Source organism: Macrobrachium rosenbergii, chromosome 41 (genome assembly GCF_040412425.1).
Source record: "Macrobrachium rosenbergii isolate ZJJX-2024 chromosome 41, ASM4041242v1, whole genome shotgun sequence".
NCBI classification, from domain to species: Eukaryota; Metazoa; Arthropoda; class Malacostraca; order Decapoda; family Palaemonidae; genus Macrobrachium; species Macrobrachium rosenbergii.
Window position 1 is genome coordinate 25,157,881 of NC_089781.1, and position 10,000 is coordinate 25,167,880.

Genomic DNA, 10,000 nt, shown 5'->3' on the forward strand with positions numbered 1-10,000 from the left:
TATATATATATATATATATATATATATATATATATATATATATATATATATATATATATATATATATATATATATATATATACGGACTTGCCAAAGCATCTAGAAGCATCAAAGAAACATTGAAGGCAAGCACAAGCATCTCAAAGTCGTGTAGAAATAGCAAGGAGTCAATCATCTGGGAAGTTCAGCAAGGAGTCGGTAGCCCAGGAGAGCTTGCCAAGGATTCGCGAGTGGAGGAAGAAGAAGAAGAAGAAGCAGTGCGGCCAAGGAAAACCAGGGTTGCCAATATCCAGGGAATCGGGCGGAAAGCCCTGTCTGTGCCATTCGTCTCAAGTGCTGTGCCATTTGTAAATTGCTGCAATTTATGCTGATTGTTTTTCCGCATCACTTTTTATTTTCTTTTACTTGTGGTGAAAGTCTTGCTCGTAAGTTCATTTGCTGATTGAAATGCCCTGATCGTTTTCTTCGTGTTGGTGGAAGGGAGTATTATTATTATTATTATTATTATCATTATTATTATTATTACTATTATTATTATTATTATTCGGGTGTTTCCATACCGTAAATCGACAAAGTTTTTATTCTTGATCATATATATATATATACACATATATATATATATATATATATATATATATATATATATATATATATATATATATATATATATATATATATATATATATATATATATATATATATATATATATATATATATATATATATATATATATATATATATATATATATATATATATATATATATATATTTCTGGCAGCGTTTTTGACGCTGGAAACTTTCTGATACTTTCACCATACCAGTTTATATTGTGATAATTTTTTCTCTTCACCTCACAGTATTTCCTAAAAATTCTTGATTCTCTGCCACGACTTTTCTTTCTAAACTCTTCACAATTTCTATAAATCCCCCCCACTTAAATGTAAATTCCATCTCTTATTTTATCTATTCCTATCTATTCTTCACGCTGGGTTCTGGCAAAGGGGATCTTGCCCCCTGGGGTGGCGTTTAATGTCTCGCCTGGGAAATGGCGAATGAAAGAAATGAGCTCATTCTAATCACTGGTCTCACTGTCATTTGGTACCTCCTTAAGGAATCGGCGACGTTTGAGTGCTGTCATACGGAAATAATGAAATTACAATGTATCATTATTTCTTGGAATGTCTGAAACAAAGAATGAAGAAACTTCTGGGAAGAGAGAGAGAGAGAGAGAGAGAGAGAGAGAGAGAGAGAGAGAGAGAGAGAGCTTGCGATACCACAATGTAGATCGGAGAGAGAGTGAGTTTGCGTCACAACAATGTTGATCGGAGAGAGAGAGAGGGAGAGAGCTTGCGTCACCACAATGTTGATCGGAGAGAGAGAGAGAGAGAGAGAGAGAGAGAGAGAGAGAGAGAGAGAGAGAGAGAGAGATCTTGCGTCACAACAATGGTTATCGAAGAAGGGGATAAATGATAGGTAAAAACATCCTCTACGCTGAAATTCAAAATTATCCTTTTCCGTATTCGACAAAGGTGGAAACTGCTATGTTTTTTGTGACTTTCCAAGGAAAGTTCAATTTGTTAACCTTACTTACTGATCGTGGTTTATCTATAAAAAAATTTTTTTTCACCAACTACTCTTTTGCAGAGGTAAACAATCTTCAAGAAATGTATTTCGGTAAAAAGGTCCCGATGGCAGTTTTTACTTTTCTGTCCGTCCGCACTTTTTTCTGTCCGCACTTTTTTTCTGTCCGCCCTCAGATCTTAAAAACTGCTGAGGCTAGAGGGCTGCAAACAGGTATGTTGCTCATCCACCCTTCAATCATCAAACATACCAAATTGGAGCCTTCTAGGCTCAGTAATTTTTATTTTGTTTAAGGTTAAAGTTAGCCATAATCGTGCGTCTGGCAGCGATATAGGACAGGCCACCACCAGGCGGTGGTTAAAGTTTCACGGGCCGCGGCTCATACAGGATTATACCGAGACCACCGAAAGATAGATCTGTTTTCGGTGGCCTTGATTATACACTGTACAGAAAACTCGATTGTGCCGAAGAAACTTCGGCACATTTTTTACTTTTTTTTTTTTTTCAGTAAGGTCATGGTTAAGGTAACGGAAACGTCGAGTTCAGTAGAGAGGCTCGGCGACGCCAAATAAAATTTAATCAATCAATCATCAGAGAGGCCTTCAAAATTTCTTAACATGGCGACCTCTTTCGTATAGATTGATTAAGAGTCCTTCGACATTTTAAGGTGAGATGATAAGTTAAGCGTGACAGACAGACTGTAGGACAGACAGACTGATACCGTTCATACCCATCTGTCTATAAAGGTCTACCTCTGTACCAAGTCTGACAGAAATCCCTCTAACAGTCTAAAGTCAGTGGTTCTTAACATTTTTTCCTCATGCCCCCATCCAATATAAATACAATACAATACAAACATATGAAAGTTAGTGATACGAACCTTGCTGAGAAATTATTAGCTTTTTCAATTACTGAACAAAGGTACTTTTTTTATTTCAAATGAAAATTGTCAATTAGTAGGATACAGTGAATACACATTATAACAGTAGTTACTAGTAATACTACATAGTGCACACCAACACCTTTTTAGTGGCTTTTTTAATTGTTGTTTCTCGTTAATGATGATTTTCAAACGAGGTTCTTTCTTTGAAAGTTGCCAGATGCATGATATCACTTGCATCCAAACGGTTTCTGGCTTCTGTCCTGAGGTGCAGAAGCGCCGGTAAGTATACAGTACCGTTGCACTGGCTATCACGTCTCGTACCTCCAGGTTTAAGGCTTCGTACCCCTTGGTACAGGTAGCCCAGGTTAAGAACCACTAGCTAAACAAAGAGTGTATGGTAAGGTTAGTAGCTATAGTTACTAAGAAAGGCATGAACAAGTTCAACAACCTTGGCATTATCGGAAAGGGCTTCATTAGAAGAGCAAGCGAGCAAAAGGAAGTCTCTCTCTCTCTCTCTCTCTCTCTCTCTCTCTCTCTCTCTCTCTCTCTCATTGCATATGTTACGGCCAAAGGCTAAAGTTGTATATATAAAGTTACAAACAGACAAACAAACATAAGAAGTAAATCTCATCAACTCTGAGCACCTTTCTCAGATAAGATTAATTAATAAGATCCTTTGCAGCAAAGTTAGGAGAGATTGCATTACATGAAGAAATAATTGTCCAGCTACTCAGTAACTGAAGTTACGTTGGCTGAGTATAAGCATAACACTAAAAGTATGCGAACTAAATTTATTACAGGAAAATTTCTAATACTATCGTACTACTAGGCCTATTGCTAGCGGTAGTGCTGGCCTAGTATCTACTGTTATGACCGCTGTTATCAATAACACTATCATCATCACGATAATGATGAAATCAAATATTACCGTCATTGATACTGTTTATATAAACGACAATAACAAAACTCAAAATAATATAAATTGTTTATCCTCACTTATTGTTCTCTGCGAAAAGAAAACCAATATCAACCAGATATTAGAACCCCTACCCCTCCAGAATGCTTCTAAACCGCACCCCCCCTCCTCCTCCCTTCCCCCTATAACTTCCTCCCCCCCCCCAACTCCCTTTCATAACAGAGAAAGTAGACTGTTTTTATTCGACGTCGAAAGGAGGGCCAGTTGCCTCACAGGGAGGAGATATTGAGTTGCTCTTTTTTATTAATAGCAATTTTGCCTTATTGCTCCTGAAGTCTATTTGTTCATATAAGGCTTTGGCTTCTTTCCACATCATTTATTATTATTATTTTTTTTTTCTTTTTTTGAGGGAGACGAAGTTGCCAATAGTGATGGGAGCATGAGGAGAATGTTAGGTGTAATGAAGTGTATTTATGGTCAATTTGAAAAAATATGTTTATTGTTTTTCATTTAAAATGTATACTGTATATGTATGTATATATATATATATATATATATATATATATATATATATATATATGTATTACATATATATAAATATAAACATATATAAATATATAATATATATTATATGTATATATATAAATATATATATATATATATATATATATATATATATATATATATATATATATATATATATATATATCAAATATAAGGGAGCCTATAGAAACGCCAAAATGTAGAAAATAAAGGCTATATTTCAAGAGACCAAACTGTCTCTCTCCTCAGACAAATAGTGACATTCAGAAATTTTTCTCTTTACATATTTTGCACTGCTCAGCAAAATTACCTTAACTACCCAAAACTACATTAACAGCTTTTAACCATCTTGTTCTTTCTTCACATTTCTCACCGACGATTGTAAGGAACGAAAAGGATCGGTGGGTTGCCACACCACGATAATGAAACCTCCAAACCGGAGATACATTGCTGAGATCTTGTTTCCACTGCTCACTTTCTTGTTAATTCAAAATAAATATTGAATTGTCGATTATATTAAACTTCATCGCCAAGTTGAAATTCATTTGCTTAGATTATTATTATTATTATTATTATTATTATTATTATTATTATTATTATTATTATTATTATTATTATTATTATTGTTTATTTTGTTTTTTATCTATCACATTCATCCTATTCGACTGGGTGGTTTTTATAGTGGGGGGTTCTGGGTTGCATCCTGCCTCCTTAGGAGTCCATCACTTTTCTCGCCATGTGCTCTGTTTCTAGTAGCACACTCTTCTGCATGAGTCCTGGGGCTACTTCGGCATCTAGATTTCCCAGATTCCTTTTCAGGGATCTTGGGATCGTGCCTAGTGTTCCTATGACTATGGGTACAATTTCCACTGGCATATTCCATATCCTTCTTATTTCGATTTTCAGGTCTTGATATTTATCAGATTTTTTCTCTTTCTTTCTCATCTACTCTGGTGTCCCATGGTATTGCGACGTCAGTGAGTGATACTTTTCGATTTTGTCAATCAACATCACGACTGGTCTATTGGCACGTATTACCCTATCTGCTATTATTATTATTATTATTATTATTATTATTATTATTATTATTATTATTATTATTATTATTATTATTATTATTATCACCAAATTTTCCAATCAGAAGCAATTATACTGATCTTTAAAATTACACAAGAGATTTTCACGAATATAAACACCATTAAAATGGCGACACCAACATTTACAATCAAATGTGTTAAGAAAATATCACTGACTGTTCTAGGTGCGTTCATATGGTATCACATCGCAACAATTTTCGGTTCTTTTTACCCAGACTTGCTTTTACGCCTTCCCAGGCTAATTTAGGTTACCTGTTAGAGTACAGTGCATTAGCAACAAGGTCGCGCTGACCTCCTAACCTCCTCCTCCTCCTCCTCCTCCCTCCTATCGCCCCCTCAACACCAACATAATGCTCAGACTTCCTTTTAACTAAACATACGAGGAAAATGTGCAAAAAAAAAAAACACAAAATAAAAAAAAATATCAAGCCTGGTTGTGTTCATTAACTTCGTTTGGTGGCTGCGTTCATTAAGTTCGCTTAATGATACGAAGTCAGGGCGCCCCCTTAACAAAGGGTAACATTAAATGGCTGTAAAGTCTCTGAGGTTAATCGTATCAAATGGATTACGAAAATGGTTTTTTGGCCTCGTGTGCACATAAATATGTTTCCTATTTAACCAAAATTACTCTGGCTATTTATCCCTCTTAAGCGGGAGAGAGAGAGAGAGAGAGAGAGAGATAAGAGAAAGAGCTTACAGAAAATGGTAGTGTAAGTTCTATAGAGAGAGAGAGAGAGAGAGAGAGAGAGAGAGAGAGAGAGAGAGAGAGAGAGAGAGAGAGAGAGACTACAAAAATGGTAGTGTAAAGTTCTATAGGAGAGAGAGAGAGAGAGAGAGAGAGAGAGAGAGAGAGAGAGAGAGAGAGAGACAGAGAAAGAGTGTAAGACTTCATAAAGAGAGAGAGAGAGAGAGAGAGAGAGAGAGAGAGAGAGAGAGAGAGAGAGAGAGAGAGATAACTCTTACAGAAAATGGAGTGTAAAGTTCTATAGAGAGAGAGAGAGAGAGAGAGAGAGAGAGATAAGAGAGAGAGACAGAAAATGGTAGTGTAAACTTGTATAGTAGAGAGAGAGAGAGAGAGAGAGAGAGAGAGAGAGAGAGAGAGAGATAACGCTTACAGAAAATGGTAGTGTAAACTTCTATAGGAGAGAGAGAGAGAGAGAGAGAGAGAGAGAGAGAGAGAGAGAGAGAGAGAGAGAGAGATAATGCCTACAGAAAATGGTAGTATAAAAGTTCTAATAGGATCACAAGAGAGAGAGAGAGAGAGAGAGAGAGAGAGAGAGAGAGAGAGAGAGAGAGAGAGAGAGAGAGAGAGACTCCCCATAATTTCCGGGGTGAAAATCAGCAATCAGCAAATGACCCATATAAGAAGGATCAAGGAGTCCCGCGACGACCGAAGGATTCCCAAGTGACGGTCAATCCCGCAATCCTTTTGGTTAAAGGACCATTAAAAAAAAAGACTCGTGGGATCCACAAAAGAGAGAGAGAGAGAGAGAGAGAGAGAGAGAGAGAGAGAGAGAGAGAGAGAGAGAGAGAGAGAGAGAGGAAATAATCACAGACAGTTGCAGTGTAAGGGTGATACACTAAAAAAGAGATGTAAAGGAGAGAGAGAGAGAGAGAGAGAGAGAGAGAGAGAGAGAGAGAGAGAGAGAGAGAGAGAGAGATACACAAAAAATGGTGATTGTGTAAAGATAAAAAGTTTTTTTGAGAGAGAGAGAGAGAGAGAGAGAGAGAGAGAGAGAGAGAGAGAGAGAGAGAGAGAGAGAGGAAATAATCACAGACAATTGTTGTGTAAGGGTGTAAAGGAGAGAGAGAGAGAGAGAGAGAGAGAGAGTAGAGAGAGTAAAAAGAGTACACAAAAAGTAAGTGTAAAGAGAGAGAGAGAGAGAGAGAGAGAGAGAGAGAGAGAGAGAGAGAGAGAGAGAGGGAGTTAGCATACATAGAAAACGGTGGCATTGTAAAGGTATCATACCCTAAAAAAAGCTGTATAGAAGAGAGAGAGAGAGAGAGAGAGAGAGAGAGAGAGAGAGAGAGAGAGAGAGAGAGAGGAGGAGGGGTTAGCATACGTAGTAAATGGTGGCAGTGTAAAGGTATCATACCCAAAAAAAGGCTGCATAAAGAGAGAGAGAGAGAGAGAGAGAGAGAGAGAGAGAGAGCTCAGCGCGTGGGCCATTATCCTCAGGGTGGGATTTCCATAATGGGCGTTTTGGGGGATACAGAGGAGGAGGCACAGGGCCATGGAAGGACCCGTTATGGGTGTCTGGAAGGCACTTATTCGGCCGAATATCAAGATCCTTTTTCGGCAATTCGACTCAGGCGAAGATTTTATTCGCCCTAAATGGCTCCGCTTGGAATCTTCGCCGTTATTTTATCCCCGTAATATTCACAGGCCCTGATTCTTTCCTTAACTGCAAGGGATGAGAGAGAGAGAGGAGAGAGGGAGGGGTTTTCTTGCTCTGTATAAACATATATGCTCAAATATATATTTATATGTGTGTATATATATATATATATATATATATATATATATATATATATATATATATATATATATATATATATACATACGTTTTGGGGATATATAAATATATATTATATATATATACATATATATATAATATATATATACATACATGCATACAAATATAAATATATATGTATATATATATATATCATATATATATATATATATATATAAATATATATATAGGTATGTATATATATATAAATATATATATATATATATATATATATATATATATATATATATATATATATATATATATATATATATATATATATAACACACACACACATATATATATATACACATATATATATATATATATATATATATATATATATATATATATATATATATATATATATATATATATATATATCTGTATACCTCTGAAATCTATATGGAAAAACAAACAGGTTTCGTTCTTACTTACGATTAATCTCAAAGGTAGAAGATTTAAAAATAAAAAAAAACCATATTACTTATTAATTTACCTGAAGACAAGGTCAAGTCTTCAAATTATTAAGAGCACGAGCTCTTGCCTGTCAGAATGTCGTCGTCATAATCCTGAGATGGAATTCTGATATGCAAATTAGTTATTACATACATTTTATGTCCTATAACGTTGTCAGACGCATGTTTACGGGTAAGTTTAACCTTAAATAGAATAAAGACTACTGAGGCTAGAGGGCTGCAATTTGGTATGATTGATGATTGGAGGGTGGATGATCAATTTAACAAATTGCAGCCCTCTAGCCTCAGTAGCTAGCGTTGTCAGACGCATGATTATGGGTAACTTTAACCTTAAATAAAATAAAAACTACTGAGGCTAGAGGGCTGTAATTTGGGATGTTTGCTGATTGGAGGTTGGATGATCAACCAATTTACAGCCCTCTAGCCTCAGCAGTTTTTAAGATCTGAGGGCGGACAGAAAAAGTGCGGACGGACAGACAAAGCCATCTCAATAGTTCACTTTTACAGAAAGCTAATAAAAAGCACTGATCCTTATCAATAAAATTATTTTTAAACAGGAAATTTTTTCAAAACGGTAAAGCTTCATGGACTTTCCTTATATAACATTTCTCACACGTTAATACAGAGAAATTAGATTGGAAAGAGACTTGCAAGTTACAAACTTCCAGTCTTTTAAGCTTCCTTTTTCATCCTTTTCGAAGGGAGCATTCATTATCGTTCAGTTATAAAAATAACCCCACGGCCATTTCGTTTTCCCGTACATAAAATTCATTTAATTTACCTTCGAAGCGAAACAGCCCAAATGACCAATTTTTACTGGGTCCTGAATAAGGTCTTTTCCTCAGAAATAATCTGACGGCCACATATTATCGGTAAAGGTATACGACATTTATTCAGCATACATTGATGTGGCCTCTGGCTGCACAAAAAGCTTTATTTCCTTCTTGTTTTTTCCATTTCCTAGAAAGGGCAATTATGTGTTATTGCTTCTGAAGACTGTTTACATCCAATAACTCATTTTCTCTCTCTTTCTCTATACGGCTGGTTTTATTGTCCGTTTTTTTTTCTGGGATTTTATTGTCCGCTCTTGGTGACCAGCCAAGATGCCTCACTCATTTCCAGAACCGGACTGTGTCCTCAGTGGTTCAGTGGTCCCAGAATGTGGGTGTCTTTCTCTATTTTGTTTTTGTTTTTCACTGCTCGTAAGAGAAGTTTTAAAGCTACTTCAAAACACTTTGAAATTCCTGATTTATAAAGCATTAGGTAAAAGACACTTGTCCTTGTACAGAGTCCCAGAATGTGTGTGTGTGTGTGTGTTTTTTTTTACGGTATTTGAGAAGTCAGTACTCGTAAGAGAAGCTGTAAAGCTACTTCAAAACACTGTGAAATTTCTGATTTATCAAGCATTAAAATGGTTAAAATACACCAAGACTTAATATTTCTTAGATACTTTGTATAACTTTTTGTTTATTGATTTCTTAAAATTTGGTCAATTTAAGTTTTCATGTTCACTTCAGTTCGATGCACTAAAATCTTTTAAATCTTGTGCAATCATATTCGGTTCATTCCAAAGTGACAGGATTCTCAATGATACCTTCATAAGTAACACCTTCAAGAGCCAAAACTTTTATCTGCGGTTAAAAGGCCGGTATTTAACCGGTAATTTTAGTAAGTAAATAATTAATATTGAACTTACATGCATGAGAGACACGGTAGATTCCCAAATTATGAAAACCTCAAATTCCAATTTACAAACACTTGCTCATCCATACCCGAGATTCGGTGACTCCTTTCGCCTTACGGGCTGCTCCAAGAGCACAAACCCGTGCTGGCATAAGGCCAACTCAAGGCCAGCTCAATTTGATAAGAAAATATCTCTCCCTTTACTGCCCAGCTTAAGCATTCGCTTCATGCTTCCGTTTTTCCAGAATCTTCGCAATTTTTCTCTAAATACCCCATTCCTTGCCTTGTTTCCGTGGCACCT